This window comes from Pygocentrus nattereri, chromosome 22 (assembly GCF_015220715.1).
Source record: "Pygocentrus nattereri isolate fPygNat1 chromosome 22, fPygNat1.pri, whole genome shotgun sequence".
In the NCBI taxonomy this organism is placed as follows: Eukaryota; Metazoa; Chordata; class Actinopteri; order Characiformes; family Serrasalmidae; genus Pygocentrus; species Pygocentrus nattereri.
In genome coordinates this window covers 23,885,439-23,906,068 of record NC_051232.1, presented here as the reverse complement: position 1 = coordinate 23,906,068, position 20,630 = coordinate 23,885,439, and the positions used below count along the sequence as shown (strand labels likewise).

The following is a 20,630-nucleotide window of genomic DNA, read 5'->3' as shown; positions in this document are numbered from 1 at the left end:
ACCTTTGAACAGACTTAGAAGTTTGTTGTTTAATTCTTTAAAGGCACTGATTGATGATAAGATGCATCATGGTAAGTTTGAAATGTTGTACATCAGTGAATGGATAAGAGATGTCATTTCCACCAGGTAACTTAAAAAATTGCTTGTTACTGAGGTAACATCATGCTTAATGTGCTATTATTAAGAAAGGCGACTTTATTCACCCCTGTCTGGTGGTGCTGTTTGTTAGGTTTAGGAATTTTGTTGGATATTCTTATTATTCAGGACCAGACCAAAATTTCAAGCCCAGCTGAAGCTGAAGTGGATAGCTCACCAAGCCACTTTTAGACCAGCCTCTTACTTCTGGTTGAACAAGAAACCTACTGCACTGTAGCAAATGCATTGAGTGTGAACCCCATTCCTTGACATGTGCAGCTGTTGTCGCATCAAATGGCTTTGCCAGGTTTTCTAGCTTGAATGGCTGTGCAAAAAAAAAAGACATTAACATTCATGTTAACAAATGGTGTAGCATCAGGTTGTTTGTGAGATGTTAATCAGTGCTAGTTCAGTTCAGGGAGTGTGACAGCGAGGACTATCAGCATAAAGATGGCACATGACTTTGCTGCCTAACTGGTAGAAACTGCACAAATGCATTTGCATCCTGTTTGGCAGTAGAGCAGAAACTGCTGTGGGGCAGTTTGCAACCACTTTAAAGTGGAGATCACAGCTCTCTATAGCTCCATTCTCTCTCAGGCAGATTAGGTTGTGATTAGGAATCTGCATGTGTTTTTTTTCTATTCAGTTTTCCACAATTGTAAACAAATGGTAACCAAAGTGGGCCCAGCGCTAGCGTGAAAGGTCATTTGTATCCTGATGGTTGATTTCGTGATCTGTCTTTTTGTTTCAGGTGTATATGGTTTTTTTTTAAAAACACTACTTAACCTCAAAGTGGAAATGTTGCTCCCCTTTTCTCAGGATCATGCTTTGTTTTGTGTGTTGTTTAGATCAAATTGACATCAGCCCAACCCCACTTCATTATCAGCCTGTTTCCTTCCCACATTATTGTGTGTATAATATAATGAGAACTTGATAAGTGAATGTGACAGTAATTCATAAGCATATCAATGGCTCTGTCATGTCAGCAACTCACTTGATGAAAAATCAGTAATTCTTGTTTTAATGTTGTATAAAATATGGCCTGTAGTTAATACTAGTGCCATCTTTGCATAGAATGCTTTATACCATCATTTCACTCTTTGCTGTCCTCCTCTCTTCTGTCTTCTCAGATGTTTGTACTTTTCTTTTTCTGAGAATAGCTGATAGCGTATCAACTAGCACATGGATTAGCAGCAGCTGCCAGTGCCCACTAGCCGACAGAACAACATTAACAGACATCGAGTTGCTGAACTTTTAACTCGGGCCCACTGTGGCAGTTGAACACGCCTTCTTTTCTTTTCCCCATTCAGTGTTATCATTAGCTTAAAGTTGTAGAAGTAAGAGACTGACACAACTTGGATAGCACAGCAGAACGGGTCGACTAATGACAATGTCAGCATTCTGCAGTATGCGATGCAATATCATCTCATGGCAGTTTTGACATGCGACAGCCTCGCCAGTTGAAAAATGTCATAGGCCTACAAGGATTTAGAAAAGATGCATGTTTGTTTAACATGTATCTGTGCAAATAACAAAAAAGAACCAATCTTGTTTGATTCTGTAATAAATGTAGCTTCAAATATTGCAGAATTGATTGCATCACAAAATAATGTAAAGCAACATATCGCCGCTGTCGAAACAAAACCTTGTATATCCATTTTTGCTGTTTTCCAGTTTTTGACATAATATGAAAATGTTTCCCTTTGTTGTGTATTAATTTTATGATGAATGGACCAAAATGGCTCAGAATGACTTGGAAAAAAGTCTGGTTCTATTGACTTACATTAAAAGTACAGCATATGTGGAGAGCTTTTTCCTTCTCCTGCAACGTGTTGGAGATACAAGGCTGTGTTCTAACAGCAGTGATAGAATTGTAGAATTAGAATTCTTGAATGTTAAATGGTCGAAATTTTTCACACATTTGCACCGTAAATGTTTCTTTCAGTTCTTTTATTCTTTTTTCTGAAATAACTGGATTCAAGAAAATAAGGGGCTGTTTTGTATATCATATTGTAGGCTATGTATTTCTACCTGCAGGGTGGTAGCATGTTTGAGAATAGTACTTTTAGATAGTTCTAATGTGCATCAATTAAAAATAGCTCATTTAAAAGTTCAATAAAGGAAAAAGAAAATGAGCTATTAGTCAAGTTTTAGTATAATTATAGGAAAAGTAAAACTGGTATAGAACCATCTCTCCGCTGAATCAGTATGTACATGCGACCCTGTCCCATGGTGGATAAGTAGGTGCTTTTAATTGCTTTGACACTAGATAGGACTTTTTGGCATTGTGGCGCAGAGTGCCTCAGCATGAGTGTCCTGGGTCAAACGGTCAAACATCCGTGGTTGTTGTCCAAACCTGCTTGAAGTGTCCATTTATCATATCCTGCGGGATGTGTCAACAAAATGTGCAGCTGTTCAAAAAATTCTGCCTTGTAACCATTATAAACCCAGACAGAGGAAAACCAGACTCTCTCTCCCTCTCTCTCTCTCTCTCTCTCTCTCTCACTCTCTCTCTCTCTCTCTCTCTCTCTCTCTCTCTCTCTCCCTCTCTCACTCTCATTCACTTTCTCTGTCTGTCTATTTGATCTTGTTATGTTTATATGCGAGGCACTTTGATTTATTTTAGAAACTGGAGCTAGAGTTAAGTGAAAGAACAGGAATTGAGTGTAATGAGTGGATGTCTATCTGTCCTATTTATATATGTGTGTGTGTAATACAACTTGTTTAGCCCTAGTCCCATGGCTCTCCTCCGCATGTTTGACTTAGCTGATTTATTCATGAAGGGCGGACTTTTTTCTTTCAGAGAGGGAACGAGGGAGAACAGGAGAGGGAAGGAAAATTGCATTTTAAAGGATTACCTCTCCATGCTTTGTCTCTGTCTTTCTACGTAATGTTCCTTGCTTCTTTTCTATAGTCCATAGGGAGCTTGTGTTGGACCTAATTGCTTTCTGATAAGGTTCTAATTAAAGGTACAATGTGCAGGAGCAGTCGAGTTCTTCACTTGAGTGCTGGTTCAGTTCAGTGAGTGTGACAGTAAAGCCTATCAGCATCAAGATACCACACGACTTCAGCTCATTAATGGCAAGAGCTGTAGCACTGAAAGGCAAATGCTGTTGTACTACATGATATAAGTGCGAGCATTTAGTCTTGGCGCTTGTCTGATTAGTTTCGGGCATTGATCACTTGCTCCACATGTTAGCCATATGTTGATTTGCTTAGCTAATTTTAACTTGAAATAACCTTTCAATGCAGTTTGTGTAATAGACCTGGGACTGCGCTTCCTCAGGAAAGGTCAGGTTTGACTCATGCTGGACCAAATAGTAGGCCACTGTCTTTCTCCCAAAGTCTTTCCAGTGTTGTAGATATATTTTTGCATATTTTTCAAGTCAAACCTGTACAGGAATGCCCTCAGCTAAAGAAATTAGGCTTGACTAGGCCTGATTTTCAACTACAAATTTACTAAGGACTGCAGAGAATGTTAGTCAACTGAAAGGGCTGATCTAATGACTGCATTTTTATGGAGAAGCTACAGTTCTGCTTTTTCTGATGAAAGAAGAGCAGGAAAAGTGCATGCTGGATATGCAGAATATTGCCATTAATGATATCAACTGTTGAATAAACTTGAATAAAAGTTGAAATTACTTTAATTTCATTAGATAGCAAAAGGAAACTACTCAGTTTCAGAGTCCTCTTGCACATCCAGTCAAAGAGGCACTGAAATTGTGTAGTCTACTTTAATCGCAATTTATAGCAACCCACCTCATCATTGCGTTGTACTTTTGTCGCACATCACATTTTATACCCTTATTGTGCAGGCTCAGTGTTTCAAAGACTTTTTCTGTCAAATGTGGTGACTACTAAAACAAATATAAGAAAAGGAGTCTATATAGTCTGTATACCATATGTATAATAGTCTCAGTCACTTGGGGAATGGGCTTTAGTTGGGCTGCTCACAAAAAGGAGAGCTTCACACACTTGATGTTACTTTTTCACAAAGAGAGTACAACATGTTAAAACTTTCAGCTACAAAAAAACACTCAACCCCAAATCTCACTTTTTTTTCATTTGGTACAAACAAAGCTAAAGTAGATTTTACCTGTATGCACACAAGAAGCAAAAATACAAAGTGCAAATGAATCTGCAGCTATTATAGTAACTACTAAACTGAAAATTAGCAGTGAAAAAGTGCACTCCTATATTGTAAAAATAATTTTGAAAAGTCAGTTTTCTAAAACATGAAAACTGAATCAAAACAAAATAGAATTATTGAGAGAATTATTAAGTGTGTGAAATGGAACTGTTCTGTATTCATCCATCTATAAGGAAAGTTATTCTCTTATACTCTTATTCTTATCAAACACTTACTGTATCAGCATGCATCATAATACTAAAAACTGAAACTAAATAAAAACTAAAGCAAAACTATTCCTTCAGAAAATAAAACAAATCAAACTACTAATGCACCCTTAAAATGAACTGAAACTAAACTGAAATCATAAACCAACATAATCTAAATAAAAATAAAAAGTCATGAAAATTTCAAAACTATATCAACCCTGGGATGAATATGTGGTGGAGAGATACAGATATTACAGTGATCTATATTTCACAACAAACTGGCATCATACTTCAGGTGGTACACTGTTAGAAATGAAGGTTCTGTGCAGGTACATTTTCTGTTCATCAAGGTACAAACAATGTAAATGCTCCCTCAAAACAGTAGTTTTCAGGTCCAATTGTGAACCATAAATACGTTTTTCCAGGTGAACGTTTTTATTTATACCTTCTCATAAGCTAATGTTTTAAAACCGAACAATATTATAAAAAGCCTGGAGAGAAGACAGGGTGTGTGGAGTCATTATAACTTACAATAATACAATACAATACAAAACATATAGTTTCAATGGATTATTAGAGTGCTTGAAAAAGCACTCTATTGTTATCTCTCATACTTCTTCTTATTCTTCTTCCACACATTTCTGCAAACAGCCTGAACTGCCTTAACATACAGACTCCATTCAAACTGTATTTTGAAGGTCTCAGCACTGTGACTTGTGCTATATATTTTTGGAGTTGATCGGATTGGTAGTTTTGAGGCCACTCAGTCTCAGACACAGCCATCCCACAGAGAATCTGCTTTAAAATCCTTAAACTTTCACCTAGAAACTCCATTTCAGTTTTAAATGGTACAGAAACGTGTCCTTTCTGAAACCTCAAAATATCTCATCATTTTATCAATTAGCTTTAGAGTTATGAGCATTTGTCTGGCACTAGGCACAGAAAACTGCCCCATTCACTCCCATGCAAATTTCTCAAAATCAGAATCTGCTTATTTCAAGATTTTCTCTGTTACTTGTCATAACTCTGACATTTTCTTGACATTTCTCAATGCATACAACATTACACCAAAATAATCCTCAAGAGGTCTTATCTAACACCATCTATCCAGTTAAGCGATGAAGTAAACATTTCCCGAGTTATGACTGTTTGTTCAGAGGGTGCAAATCGGACTCAAACAAGGCTTCTCCACTAAGAGCTGCATAATAACAGAGTGACAGTTAATTTGAATGATTCTTCCCCCACCCCCCCAAACACATACATCTCTCCCTCTCACACACACCACACAGACACACACACACAGACACATAGCTAAGGAGGTGTTGTTCACCTACACAGAAACACACAGAAACACACACACACACACTTGCAGCTCTTTTCAAGCACTCTTGTAGTTCCTTCAGGAAATGCACATCTAGTTACAGTTATGTTCCCTGAATAAAGGTACTGAGATGTACCCTTAAGGGGACCACCCAAGTGACAAGAGGGGAACTGCCCCAGTGACTGTTCACTACTTTTTGTTCTGAGAGTGTAAAGAGAGTTTATTGATGTCTGGGTCTGTATATTACACATTATAAAGGCTCTTGTTCAGTAAGTAGTACCTCTCGCTCTCTCTGCTGTCTTTCTGCTGCACATGCAGCAAACAAGCACTTCGCCCTTTTTTCTCTAAAAATGAAAGATTGAAAAGGTCTTCAACAGTTTTGGAGCTCGACCAGAAGGCTAGAGATTGACTTGTTTTCTGTCTCACATTATCAGATCATCCATGTCATCAGTGGCGTCTGATTGAGCTCCCAACCTGAGAAATTCACATCAGAATGTGAAAGTTTGTTGGGAGGGGCAAATTGAGTTTAACACCTGTCTGACTATCTTGTAGTGTGTTTCGCCTTAAGATATGATATTCTGATGTCTGAACAACTCATCCAAACGTTTTGTGGACAAAATGAGTTGGACCTGTGGACCTGGGTTGTCCTTATCAATATTTATGCTACTTTGATGAGGCTTGGTCAGTTTATGTTTATCATTCTGTGTCCTTTTGCCCCCAGAAAAAGACTTTCTTGCTGTGTGTGTATGTGTATGCTTGAGTGTGTTTGTGTGAACAGCAAGCCAGTGTCCCTTGGTGTTTTGCTTATCTAGCTGCATCTGTGGCACAGAGGGGTGTGATTAAGCAGGGACATGACTGTAGGGGTCAAAGGTGAATCTGAGGTCAGATTAAGGATGAGTTAGCCTTCTCATTTTCCTCAGCCAAGCATCGATCTGCTGAACTTTCCTCTGCCCCCAACAGAGCCCATCAGTAGCCCCTGTGTGGGCTTGTTTTATTCATAAATAGAAAAAAATGCAAGACAAGCCAAGCACTAAAAACAGCAAAGGGAGGATTTTAGCATCATGAAATATAATACAACTCAATGTGCAGTACTTTAGTAGCTGATTTTGTCATTTTTACTTGTGTAGTGTAACGTAGTTGATTATAATCATAGCTAGTGCTGCTGATTTGTGAACTAGGGCTGCACAATATGGACAAAATACTAGTATTGTGATTATACTGCCGCATTCTGCAGTTGCAGTATGCCTTACAGTAGATTACAAATGCATTCGGCTATATGTTAATTCATTAAAACACCCACAGAAACACTCATTTCCAGCTGTTTGATCAGGATGCTCAAAACACACTCAAATATAACATTGGTTAGAGGTAATTTACATATTTTAATTTGCATATTTACAGCCTTTTATGAAAGTTGTGTGACAAAGGCCGATATTGCATAAGAACAACGTCTTCTAGGAACTGTCACACTGACAGTTTGATCAAGTTGGGCTACACAAATACAGATTAGGGAAATTAAGTGATAATTTAATGCAGATTTGCACATTTGAAAAGAATCCTTGTTTTCTAACATTTTCCTTATAATTGCATAATATGCTTTGAGTACTTGATATTCTAAAGACCCACATTATGCCAGTGTTATTTTTTTTTTGCTGAAATGAGACGTGAATTCAGATCCTGGGGTGATGTGATGCAGACATGGACCGGGTCAGGAGCTTACTCACACTTTAAGGATCCAAAGCTGTCTTTGACACTTAGTTGAATATTAGTATCATGATCATAATACATATTGCGACTGTAAGCCTTCCGATATTAAAATGCAGTCATTAATGTGATGTGGTTAAAGACCGGCTTGCATTACTTTGACCAAAAACAATCTTTTTGTTGGATTGCATGAATAAATGGGGCGCATTCAATCTCTAAACATCATGCACTGTTTTACTATGGTTTTTGGATGGAACATTTGTCGAAATGGTGTGAAACAATGTGCAACGGGCTTTGAGGCACATTTTCTTGCGTTTGATGGGTGTGTCAGAGGTGTTACCCGATTAACAGTGCACGTGATGGATTCTAATGTCCTAAAAAAAGTCAACTGAAGACATTAGTGGACAGGTTTGTCATTAGTATTTTAGTGTAGTTTTTACTACAACATGCTAGAAGGATGCCAAGAATGGCCTTCTCAGCTGCCACAGTTGCAATGCTTGTGTAATACAAGAGTGTTTCTGTTCAAATTAACGTTTTGCTATGTTCTGTAGGGTCTAACGCAGGCCTTGATTTATAACCCTGTTAGAAATAGAGGTCCTGTGCAGGTACATTTTTCATTCATCAAGGTACAAACCATGTAAATGCACCCTTTTAAGGTCCAATTGTGTCCTTAAGTTTGTCCCAAGAGAAAGGTACATATTTGTACCTTTTTCATTATCTAATTTTTAAAACACACACACACACACACACACACACACACACACACACACACACACACACACACACACACACACACACACGTAAACATCTATCTGCCCATCTATCTTCATCTAAACCATCCTTCTCGGTCGCTGGCGTCTTAGATGTCATTGGGCTGACGTTTTAAAACTGAACAATAGCATAAAAAGACTGGAGGCAAGTGTGTGGAGTCAATATAACAAACATTTTCAATGGAATATAGTACAGTTATGCTCCCTAACCTAAGATATACCCTTAAAGGGGTATCCGCCCCTGCTACAGTTTCATAATGTTATTCTGAGAGTATAGGACACCCACGGACACATTCATCTGGCACTGTGAATGGTCAGAATACTCACAGCACACATAAGAAAACACTGCAATTGGTTACAGGTTTCATTTACCTATTGCAATCTTCAGAGATGTCTCCTGCAGAGGCTAATATTACGATAATGATTACTAAATGTTAGATTGTGCAGCCCTAGGACAGACTAACATGAGTAAGGGTAGATGTGGAAAGTTTGAAAGGGAAGAAACTTGAAAGGAGTAAATGATGTAAATATAAGACCTTTAAATATTGCATTGCATTATAAAGTGAAACATTGCAGTAGAGTCGAGCCCAGAGGAAAACAGCATTTCAGATGGAAAATTGATATGGAAGCTTGTGTAAGTCATTTTGTTACTCTCTCAGGTTGGATGGATAATGGTTTTGATTTGTTTAGGAAGGCTGAAAGTATGTGAGCAGGGCGGGTAAGTCCAAATTCCCACCACTTAAGCTTGAGGAATGCTGCAGAAATCTCTCCAAATTGACAATTATGTAGCTATATTTTCTATAAAAAAACTAAGTACTGAAACTTTTTAATTTTTTTCCTTCTGCCAAGTCTGCTAAGATGAGCGCCCATGAATGGCTTTGACAAAATGTTCGAATTTAAATCCTTCACTTGGTGGAGACTGATGTAGGATAATGTGTGCGTTCTCCTCGCAATCAGATTCACTCTCTCTAGAGGAGATGCTAGCTGCAAGAGAGAAACTGAAGTTATCAGGCGTTTTTCTCCTCCATTGCTGCAGTGCAAAGCTTTATTTTTCATTTCTATTGAAGCCCTCCAGCAAGCACTTGCAGTAGCTTAACTAAGACCCTGCACCCAGCAGAGATTTGCATCGCTCAGTTTTCTCTCTCACATTCCGAGCAGGGATGGAGGGATGTGGGAAGGATGAAAAAGAAATATTTGCCTTCTCTCCCTCTGTCTCAGGGAAATATTTGCATTGCACGCGCAAGCTTCACAATCATATTAAGGTAATAAACATGAATATTTTGTTATCTTTGTGTGTGCGCTGTTTTTTTTCCCTCCGTTTGTCATTTACAGAACAGGGTCAGGTTATGCAATATTCATAAACTTAGCTCATAAAGAGAGTAAGACTGAGTGGAATGCTAATACAGGCCGATATGTTACTGTAGTTTTAGAAAGAAAAGTGGCCCTCATTGGACTAAAGGTTTTTAGGAGCTGTTGGGGCCAGTTTAAAGTGTTGCTTTTGTTTTGTTTTGTTTTTGTTGTGCTTTTGTTTTCATACTGCTGCTGGCTGTTTTCATAGAGTTTAATTCTCAGTCTTATACTTTTCCAAACCGAGAACTGAATAACTTGACATGAACCCTTTGCCCTTGAAGGACCACACATTGTCCATGCAAAGCCTTTCTCCTGTAGGCTATGAATATGTTGTGGCAAAAAATAAGAAGCTGTTTTTTTCTGAGCTTGCTTTATTGCACTGTGTTGCAGGCATTACTATTGGTATGAACTACAAGTCCATGATAAAGATCAGATTATATGAATCTAATACTTTCATACTTTATATTACTTTCATACTTTATATTACTTTCAAGAGTTGTAACGATTCAAAAACCAAGACGGAAACCGCAAACGTCCATGTGTCTCGTGTGGTGGTTCCGAAAGACACAGACTGTTCAACTCTTATTCATTATGTTCATTTTTCATTTAACAATCAACACTATAACTAGTATTGACATACTGGTTGAAATTAGCTTTGCCGTTATCGTTCTGCACATAAACACAGATAACACAACACACAAAGCTCAGTTATTAAAGCTCAAGTGCAGATGCACATATAAGACATGACTTTCAGATGTAAAACAACATTCAGTACCGCTTTTACAAGACAGAAGTTGGCTTCCTGTTCACCAGCCTGAGGCAACAGTATGTAATTACGGCACCATATAAGGTGCAAAGAGAAAATTTAAAGAAGAATCTGGCGAATAAGAAGCCGATTTCTGCTTTGTCACATTTTCGCCATGTTTGGAGAAGCAGTTATGGGCTTTACATACATTAGCCTTTTTCTTATTAGGCTTAAAAATCAATATTGATGTCTGCCTATGTATTGTCCAGTTCTGCCTTCAATATGTTGCCCAATAAAAATTAAGATTTTCTTCAGTTGTTAAATATGGTTCTCATTAAAAGTGAAGGGACATCCAGAATAATATATCATTGTTAATCTACAAAAAAAAGGTTTATTTGGGGGGTAAAAAACATAAATTACAACCCCATTTCCAAAAAAAGTTGTGAATTTAAATAAAAACAAAGTCAACATATAAAATGTTGAAACTGAGAAATTGTATGTTTTTTTTGAAAAATATATGCCCATTTTGAATTTGAAGCAACAGTTTAATACAGAGTCATGCTGTTGTAAAACATGCAGGATGTGGTTTAACATTATCTTGCAGAAATAGGCAAGGCCTTCCCTGAAAAATACATCATCTGGATGGAGGCATATGTTGCCAAAACATGTATACATTATTCACCTTTAACAGTGTCATTAACAATGCAGTGTCCATGAGTTCAACAACTTCCAATTTTGATTTGTCAGACCACAGGACACTTTTCCGTTCCCCACAGTCTGTTTTAAATGAGTTCATGCCCAGAGAAGTTGGCAGCATTTCTGGATCCTGTTTATATATGGTTTCCTCTTTGTGTTTTAGAGTTTTAACTTTTAGGGATGCAGTGACAAACTCTTTTCACAGACAGTGGTTTTCAAAAGTGTTTCTGAGCCCATGCAGTGATTTCCACTACAGAATCATGGCCCAAAAATCACAGCCAGCGAATACTGGTTTTTGGCCTTGTCCTATGTATACAGAGATTTCTCCAGATTCTCTAAATCTTTTAATGTTACTACATACTAGAGTTGATGAAAAGCAAAAGTCCTCTGCTATTTTATGTTGAGAAATGTTTTTCTTGAATTGTTGTGCTATTTGATTATGCAGTCTTTCACAGTGGTGAACTCCTCTTCATCTTTAGTTCTGAAAGACTCAAACTCTCTGGGATGCTCATTCTATAGCCAGTCATTTTAGTGACCTGTTGCCAATTAACCACCAGGTGTTTTTTTAGCTTCACACAACTGTTGCCCCCGTCCCAACGTTTTTGGAATGTGCTGTTGGCATCAAATTCAAAATGGGCAAATATTTTTCAATAACAATAAGATTTCACTGTTTCAATATGTATGTTGTCCTTATACTATTTTAAATGAAATATAGGCTTTAAATGATCTGCACATAAGTGTATTTTGTTTTTATTTACATTTTGCGCAGCATCCCAACTTTTTTGGAAATGTGGTTGTATTTTATAGATATTTTATAATATACATATTTTGTAGTGATGTATACCAAAACTGTTGATAATTAAAATTTTACAGTGATTATATATATGTGACTTGTGATATATATGTGGCCTGTTGTTTTTATGGTTTTTATTAACTGGCCACATTACCACAGAATTTAACTAATGTTTGGTGTCATTTGTGTTTCAATTACTTTGTAATGGCTTTGATCATGGCTCAGTCAATGAGGCTTTAGAGAAGGAATGATCTGTTTTATTATCTGAAATACTGACAGATGTCCAGTAGATGACAACCACACTTAGAATGAGAAGTAAGTGTAGAAGCTCTGCTATGATAAAGCCTCATCCAGTTCTAGTGGTTTGATGTTTTATTCATAAAATTGCTTCAACATGCGATTGTGAAGTGTGACAGTCTCTTTGTTGTGCACACCCATTTTTTTTTTTTTGTCTTTCAAGAGTGGGTTTTCAGCAGTTTATATGCAGCATTTGTAGACAAATACACTTTTAAAGAGATGAAGAGGAAAGTATGCACCTGCTAAGGCTGTCTTTAAAATTAAAGAAAGGAAAAAACAAGCCTCTGTTACAGATTCTGCCATATGGCTGTTTTGTGCTGTGTATTCAGCAGTTTTGGGGCATTTTGATTGGCAGACTTCGCCTGGAGCTTTAAAACATATCTGTCAGTTCCTAACACCGGCACACTTCAGTTTTTTCCCTTCTTCCTGTTTTCTGTTTTCTTCTTTTTTCTTAAAGCAGATGAAAACTCTTCAGAGTCTGATAAGCGAAAACAGCCCAAGTGTCCCTTTGTTATTGCTGAAGCCCGAGTGTCCCCTTATCATTTGGTGAGTGCATGCTGCCGTGTGCATCTCTGAAGCAAGGTTTCATTGGTGCTTGTAACCATGGTAACACACAGATGAAGTGTGACAAACATACTTCACACTGTCACCACCAGAGAGAGAGACTCTTTACTCTTGTGACACAAGAAGCATAACCTTTGAAACTCTGATGTGATGCTCTAATCAGAATGCAAGCAAAAAACAGCTAGCATGTATGCTAAAAAAGTAAAATGATCTACATGGATCACTAACATTACTTTCAAACCCAAGCTGCCCTCTAAATCCAAGTGAAACATCATTTACATTTTTTTGCTTTTGTGCATTGAATTCAAGATGATTTGCCTCAATTTGTTCAAACCCAATGCCCATTCTGCTTGTTGTGATATAACATGTAGGGTTGAAACGTCTAAGGACTGTGTAAGACGATGGCTAACAGCTTAAGTACTTGTGATAATCACAAATAACTCAGATCATCCTGTATAATGGCGATTAGATGATTATGTAATAATTGCCCATTAGGTATATGTGCAGTCGAACATCACAGTCTGTCAAGGATAAATTATGCCTTCAGCAATCTCCAGCAACTGCTAAGAACAATAATATTAAAAGTTTAAGGCATGATTGTCATGATCATTTACTCGTAATTCATTGTTTGTCTAATGTCTAATGGTTTATAATTACCATCAGATTCATGCCAAAGCCCTGTGTACGTTCCAAGCATGCTTTTATCAGTGTATCTCTTCACAAAATTCATGGCAAAACCTTATTCTATGTTTTTCTTTCTCTCTTCTCTTTCTCTCTCTCTCTCTTGCTCTTTGATGCCATTAAAAGTAGAGGTGGAGGCCAATCTAAAGACTGAGAAAAGGTAAAAGGTTTGGACGAAATCAAAGTCCTTCCAGGAACCTATTTTGAATGTTTGCAGTCAAGGTTGAGAAGCGCACTTAAATATTCTCCTGTCATGGTCCCCAAAAACGTTTCTCTGCGTGATATAATAAATGAAACATCATCTTGGTGTACGTGTGTTTGTTTTCATGCATTTTCAGGCATGGACATCATCCAATTTTCAGGACAAAAACAGGGCTATCCCCAGGACCCACAAAATTGTTTTGACTTTGTAAAGTGCTTTGTATAAAAGCTCTGTGTGGTTTTTTTGGTTTTTTTTTTTTTGCCTTACTAAAAGGGCAAAGCCATTTCTTTTTTGGTTACAGAGGTTAAGTTTAGAATTATGTTTAGGGTTAGTTGAACAGTTGAATTTTCACACATTCACAAATATCCTCCATTTTAACAAAACTAATGCTTTTGACCCTCCAATGTGAGATCCAGAGCCTGTACCATTTTGATATCCTCTTTCTTTGAATGAGAAATACTTCTCAACAACATATTTGAACTCACTGACAAAATCTAAAAAGAAATCTCATAAATCATACATATTTTTTCATTTTGTTCTGGCTGATCTCCACACTGGGGGGGTCGAGATTGGAGGGGGGCTTTCCCCACTCACAGCGCTACCAGCAAGCTGATCATTTTTTTCTTGAATAGCGCACATGTACAAAAGAAACTGCGCTAATGCAAAATGTGAAGCAACTGGTAAACATTGACTATTGATTAAACATTGAATTTGGGAACACTGGGCAATATGTCAGAACATCTCTCAGTAAATAATCACCATCAAGTATTCAGCCAAGCCAAAATATGAATAGTATTAATATTATAATATTTGATAACGCATTGAAGGGAATCTGGGGGATCCAGTTTGAAAGGGCTTGATGCAGCTGAGAAAATATCTATAATTTTAAGTATTGTCCATTTGTACTTCATTGTGTTTTGTACAGGTCTACTTATTCTTAGACTGGCAGGTGGAGCAAACTGTTTAAAGGAGGGAGGAGAGTAGTTGGAGCACTAGAGTGTTAGATGTGACTGTGTAGCAACAGCAAGTGGTTTCCATGGTTCAGGGGTCATGTAGGAGGGCCCCTCTGCAGAATTTTCCTTAGGGTAGCCTAAACTAGCTATAGCCAAGTGTGTGGTTTTTCGAAGGTGATGTGGTAGAGAAATATGGAACTGTCAACTTCCCAGTGTGTTGGGTTTTGTGACAAACATGTTCCTCAGTTTCAAAAATCACACCTAGAGTGTGTTTAATCAGACACTGGGCTGACGCGGAGTGGTCCGCAGGTGTTTTGGGTTGTTTCTCTATCCACACAATGTTCTCACCTTGTATAAGCCCTTATCTGTTTGCATCCCTGCCTATAAATTTCCATCTCTACCTTCTGTTTCTAGTGGTGAGGTTTTCAGAGTACCATCCACTGCCTCATCTCTTCTCTATCCCTCAATCTTAGGAGGGTCCTTCTGTGTAGCTTTAAGCAGAAGCCAGCCAGAACTCCAGTCCAAGTTCTCAGGGTTTTCTCCTGTCCCTTAATCAGGCTGCCTGCATTCTTTCACTGTATGTTGAAGACACGGTCTGAACTAACAAAATCCAGTTCAACATGACTAATTATACTCTGTTTATAATGAAATATGAAGCAGTTGGTCACAGTTCTTCTGATATTCACTCTGATATTGTGTTTTTCATGAAAACAAAATAAATCACAATAACATTTATTGTCATATTGCCAATTTCTAGTTCAGACACACACATAATAAATAGCCGTTTTAAATAGCAGTCACTGCTGACACCCCACAGTGTGTCCACAGCAAATTTTACATGGCCTCACACCGAATCAACACACAGACACGGTCTCTGACTTCTCTTCATTTTTTCTTCTCTGTCTTACAACAAACAGCAAAATGTCCCCCTTTCTTTCCCTCTCTCTTGAAAAGCATGGCTCATAAGCATCAAGGACATTTCAACTGCCTTTGCTCAGTCCATTCCAGCTTGATTCCTAAAGTTTGTACAACCATCGACAATATGTCCTGTCATCTCTTTACGCTGTTAGTCTAACTGGTGTGTTACTGAAAAAAGCCTCAACGACTAATTAGAATATCATATTTTTGCCTTTATTGTAGCAACCATTCTTTTTTAAGACTGCTTGAAGTTTTTCATTGCATTTTTTTTAGCTTTTCCTCTCTCTCTCTCTCTCTCTCTCTCTCTCTGTCTTTTTCTCTCTCTCAGTCTCTCTCTTTCTCTTGGATACATGGTTTGGAGGCATCAAGGACATTTTCATTGCTGTCACTCAGTCTATACTAACTTGATTCTTTAAGTCTATATGGACCAGAATGAGCAATAAGCCATGTCATTTATCCAAGCTGAATCTGTTCCTGAATCCTTTTGGCTGATCATATGTAATCTGAGCCACTTTAGCCTGTAAAGTGCAAGTATCTAACATAAACATTTGATAAAGCCTCGAATCAGCATGAGGGATATGGCCAGCGACGTCTCATTGTTCCCCGATTACACATTTGGAGAGAAAAGCATTGTCATAAAATCAATTACTGCCTCGCCGAGACCGTACGTGTTTAATTCTTATCACCATGCATCTCTGCTGATGTGTAATTTGTTCATTACTGCCATTCATTTACTAAGCGGGTCCCCTTATCAAGGGCATCTGACTTCTCCAGCCCATTTTCTGCCATATACACACAGGCACACACGTGCTAATGAACTAAGGAAGAGTTCAGGAAACCAGTTCAAACCAGTAAGTGTAGCAAAAACACGATGTAATATTAGAATAAACACTTACAAACAAACACACTGAAATGGAAGATTATGTTGTGTTTTTAAAAAAGGTTATTTTTATGTTAGTAGAATACAACTAGAAGAACACAAGGTTGGTCCCTGACTTCTTGATGCATTCTAAATATTGCATGGATTTGTTAAATACCATCAGCTCAGCAGCACATCTGATTAATTAGATAAAGTAGCTATTAGATGGTAACAGTAAATAGTGAGCTTTTCTCAAGGTTTGGTTAACTTCCTGACAGACGTAAATGTATTTTTGGTATTTATTCAATTTGAGTGCTTTTTAACAAATGAATACTTATTACCCAGGTACATTATACATCAGTTGTTTGCACATTATGGTATAATGATAGCCATAGTGGGAGAGATATGGAAAAAATACAATGTCACAATAATAGAAGATAATTGAACACAATGTGAATCATAGTATTTTGTATTTTGATTTGGTAGGTTGGAACGATCACAGTGCACCAGCAGTACCACATTTTAAAAAGGCTATGGGAGCCTATGAACACAGCTAATTCCGTTTTTAGTGTTTCACATACTGCACAACACTAAATTCAATTCTGCCAGAAAGATTCAGGAGGCAAGAGTGAAGGAATTCTTTTTGTTGAAAGATGAAAGATAATATTTCAGTACAGAGTAAAAAGTCATTGGCGTAAGCCCCATCCTTGGTCCAGGTCTTGGAGCATTGAGACTAATCTCATCAGATCAGATCCAGCTGGTGGTGCTGGGGGAAAAGAAGGGTAATGCCAAAACGTAGGCACCTAAAGCAGCAGAATAGGTACGTAAGTCGAGTCATTTTAAAGACAGGTGCAGGCCAGTCATTGGTCAGGAGTAATGAATTAATTAATGATGTAGGGTTTTTCGCTAAAGCTTCTATTTCAGCACAGCCAGTTATGCAGTCTTTAATGAAACATTGTTTAGTTAAGTTAGTTTGAATCGGAAATCATAACACATATTCCTTTTGTACCGTGATGTATTTTAGACTGAAATATAGTATCAGGGAGGGTCTCTAAGTGTGCTTGGTATTTTAGCATGATGGTAGGTTGCAGTGGAGGGAGGTGGATGTAAAAATAGTATTGTTTAATTTTTTTTCCCCCGTCCGCTGGTGCATGGTAACACATCGCTTCTCTGCCTTTTGGATAAGATCAAGTGTAGAATCTGTTCTCATCAGTTTAACATCTGATATGTCCTCTATATAAGGACTACACATTAAATTGATTTTTAGAACAGGGCAACGGAAGAGGAGCTTGCTCCGTCTGCTCCACACATCGACCTGGTATTGCTGTACCTCCAGGAATTGTGCACCTCCTCATGGAGACAGTCGTGAGCTGGAGGTTAGAAAACCAGCCCTGTGACCAGAAGGTCGCTAGTTTGATCTCCTGAGCCGACAGTATGTGACTGAAGCGCTCTTGAGTAAGGCACCTGACCCCCAACTGTTCCCTGGGCGCTTCAGATACGGCTGCCCACCACTTCAGGCAAGTGTGCTCCATGTCCCATTGGTGTGTATGTGGTATTTTATGGCACAGATGGGTCAAATGTGAAGGCGAAATTTCCACATTGCGGAACTAATAAGGGTCCCTTCATCTTAAAAAAAGTGTTCTGAAGACATTTTGGGGTCCAGAAAATTTCATTACATTTTGATGGAAGATTACAGTAAAACAAAAGAATTTTGTCTTTTATTTGACAAATAATGATCAGAGACATGAACTAAGATGGTAAACGAGGTCTGGGTTCAGGTTGGCTTTAAGTACTGATGGTTCCATTAATTTTAAAAACTCTTTTCGTGATGCAGTTTGTCATGATAACCTTATAGTCCCATTACTGCCAGAAGACTTCATATCTTTTGAAATCATCATTTTATGATTAACATTTAACATTATGGTAATGGCTCGCTCTTCCAAGTAATTTTGGACAGTCTATCATTAAACATTCATAAAATGAAGAGGGCAGCTGGCGATTTCAAATAATGTAAAGGTTTGAAAAAGCCTGAGTGGTTTATGACAGTCAAGATATGTGGTGCTTGGCTAATTACAGATCTGTGACTGAAGATGACTGAAATTGATTGGTGGTTTGTGTTGGAATCCACCCAGCTCGCACTGTGACTCCTGAAATAGAATTTAAAGTCTATGGTAGTAAGTCGTGAGGCTTTTCTTGAGAATAATAACTTGTTTTTTCTTCCTCCTAAACCTGTGCTCACTTCAGGACTTAAATGTCATTTGTACAGCTTGAAAAATCAAGTAATAAAGATGCAGTGATAGAAATGTTTTCAGTATTAAAAACGTCACGCTGCAGTGTTTAACTCTAGCACACTAAATTAGACAAGCAGACACTTTTACTTTCCCAAGGGCCCTGAATAAACCCAGGAATTCCCCTTTCTCTGTTGCTTTCTCTTTCTCTGTCACTCCCTCTCCTCTCCTTTTTTCACACTTCAGTACAGACAGAAGTTGGCCGTTCACGCTGGTTATTTTATGTTGCTTTATTTCATAAGTTGAGTTTTCCCAGAAAGACGCCTCGACTAAGTATGCATGTGGCTTATGGCTCACACACACACACACACACACACACACACACACACACATACACACACACACACACACACACACCTACAGACACACACACCCACAGTCTCTCACCATTCAAACAGTCAATCTTGCTCACCCCCTCTCTGTCTCTTTCTCTGATGACATGATCGTATAGGTTATATGAATAATTTACTTGCCTTTTCAGCACCATTTAAAGAACCATTCATTTGATCCTTGCGTTTCCTTTCACTGCAGGGGATTCTTTTCTCTTTCTTTTGCTCTCTCTCTCTCTCTCTCTCTCTCTCTCTCGTGCGCTCTGTCTCTGTTTCTCTTTCTCTCTCTCTCTCTCTCTCTCTCTCTCTCTCTCTCTCTCTCTCTCTCTCTGTCTCTGTCTCTCTTTCTCTCTCTCTCTCTCTCTCTCTCTCTCTCTCCTCTCTCTGCCCCCTCTCTATATCTCTCTCTCTCTCTCTCTCTCTGTCTCTGTCTCTCTTTCTCTCTCTCTCTCTCTCTCTCTCTCCTCTCTCTCTCTCTCTCACTCTCTCTCTCTCTCTCTCTCTCTCTCTCTCTCTCTCTGTCTCTGTCTCTCTTTCTCTCACTCTCACCCTCTTTCTGTCACACACAGATGTGGAGAATCAACCACAGAGACTATCATGATAAAACAATCAGTTTGTTGCCTATTTGACTTAAAACTAAAAAAAAAGCTAAAAGTCTGTCTTTTGCACATGAAGTGTGAATCATGCTTTGAAGCAGGAATGCCTCTGCATATTTTTACTTTCCACATACATTTACTTCTCACAAGTACTGTTTGAGTTGTGTGCATGTGTGTCTGGTTTCAAGTGATGGTCTTCTAGTGATGTGTGTGTGTGTGTGTGTGTGTGTGTGGGAGGGAATGAACAAATTAACAGCTCTGGGTACCGTCTGCTACCTCACAACAGTAACTTACTATAATAACTAAATAATTCAACAGTAATTAATAAGTAATAAACACTCAATGAATCCCTTACATGATTTAAAAGGTTATTTGCATCATGAAATGGCTCTTCAGATTGATGGATAATGTGTTCTATATGGTTCTATGTAGAACGTTTTAAAAAGGGTTTTATGTAGCACCAAAAAGCGTTCTTCTGATGTAACTAGCTTGATATCGCAACAACAGAAAAACCCTTCTGGTTGCTATATAGAACCCTTTTAAAAATGTTCTATATAGAGCCATATACAACACATTCTCCTTCAATCTGAAGAACCATTTCATGATGCAAAGAACCTTTAATCATGTAAAAAAAAGTTTGAGTGTTCTTGGTTCTGTATAGACTTATGAACCCTTAAAGATCTTTTTTAAGAGTGTACATTGTAAGCGGAGTTCACTGTGGGGTGCTGTCAGAGCGCAGAGAGGCAGAGGAGTAAACTTTCAGCACTTTTAATCACAAAGGCAGCAGCACAGCAGTAGTCAGTACTGACTTAATTCAGGCCCACAACAGCAGGCAAGAGACTAATGAATTAGTGTTAACTATCCTCCAGCTCTCCTAAATGTGCAGCGCACAAAAAAGCAGACGTTAAACGCTTTTCTTTTCTGATGCTGACTTTTGTGTAAAATAATAGCAAACATACAGCAAAACCCAAACTAGCATGTTTACCTCAACTGTTATAGCAAAGGTTATGCTGTCAGATTTGAATGAAGTATCTGCTTCACTCGCACTTCAACGCACTGTATAAAATTCAATTTAATGCAGCCATTACTGT

General features: G+C 38.1%; 1 protein-coding gene and 1 non-coding gene across 12 annotated transcripts in view; both read left to right on the top strand.

The window, feature by feature from the left end:
* The window catches only part of nrxn2b (neurexin 2b), an 863,803-nt gene that overhangs the window by 33,429 nt on the left and 809,744 nt on the right, over positions 1 to 20,630 (top strand). The gene's annotated exons all lie outside the window — the stretch shown is intronic.
* LOC119262127 lies at positions 17,488 to 17,678 on the top strand. Its single transcript, XR_005129440.1, has one exon. It is a non-coding gene; the product is annotated as a U2 spliceosomal RNA (small nuclear RNA).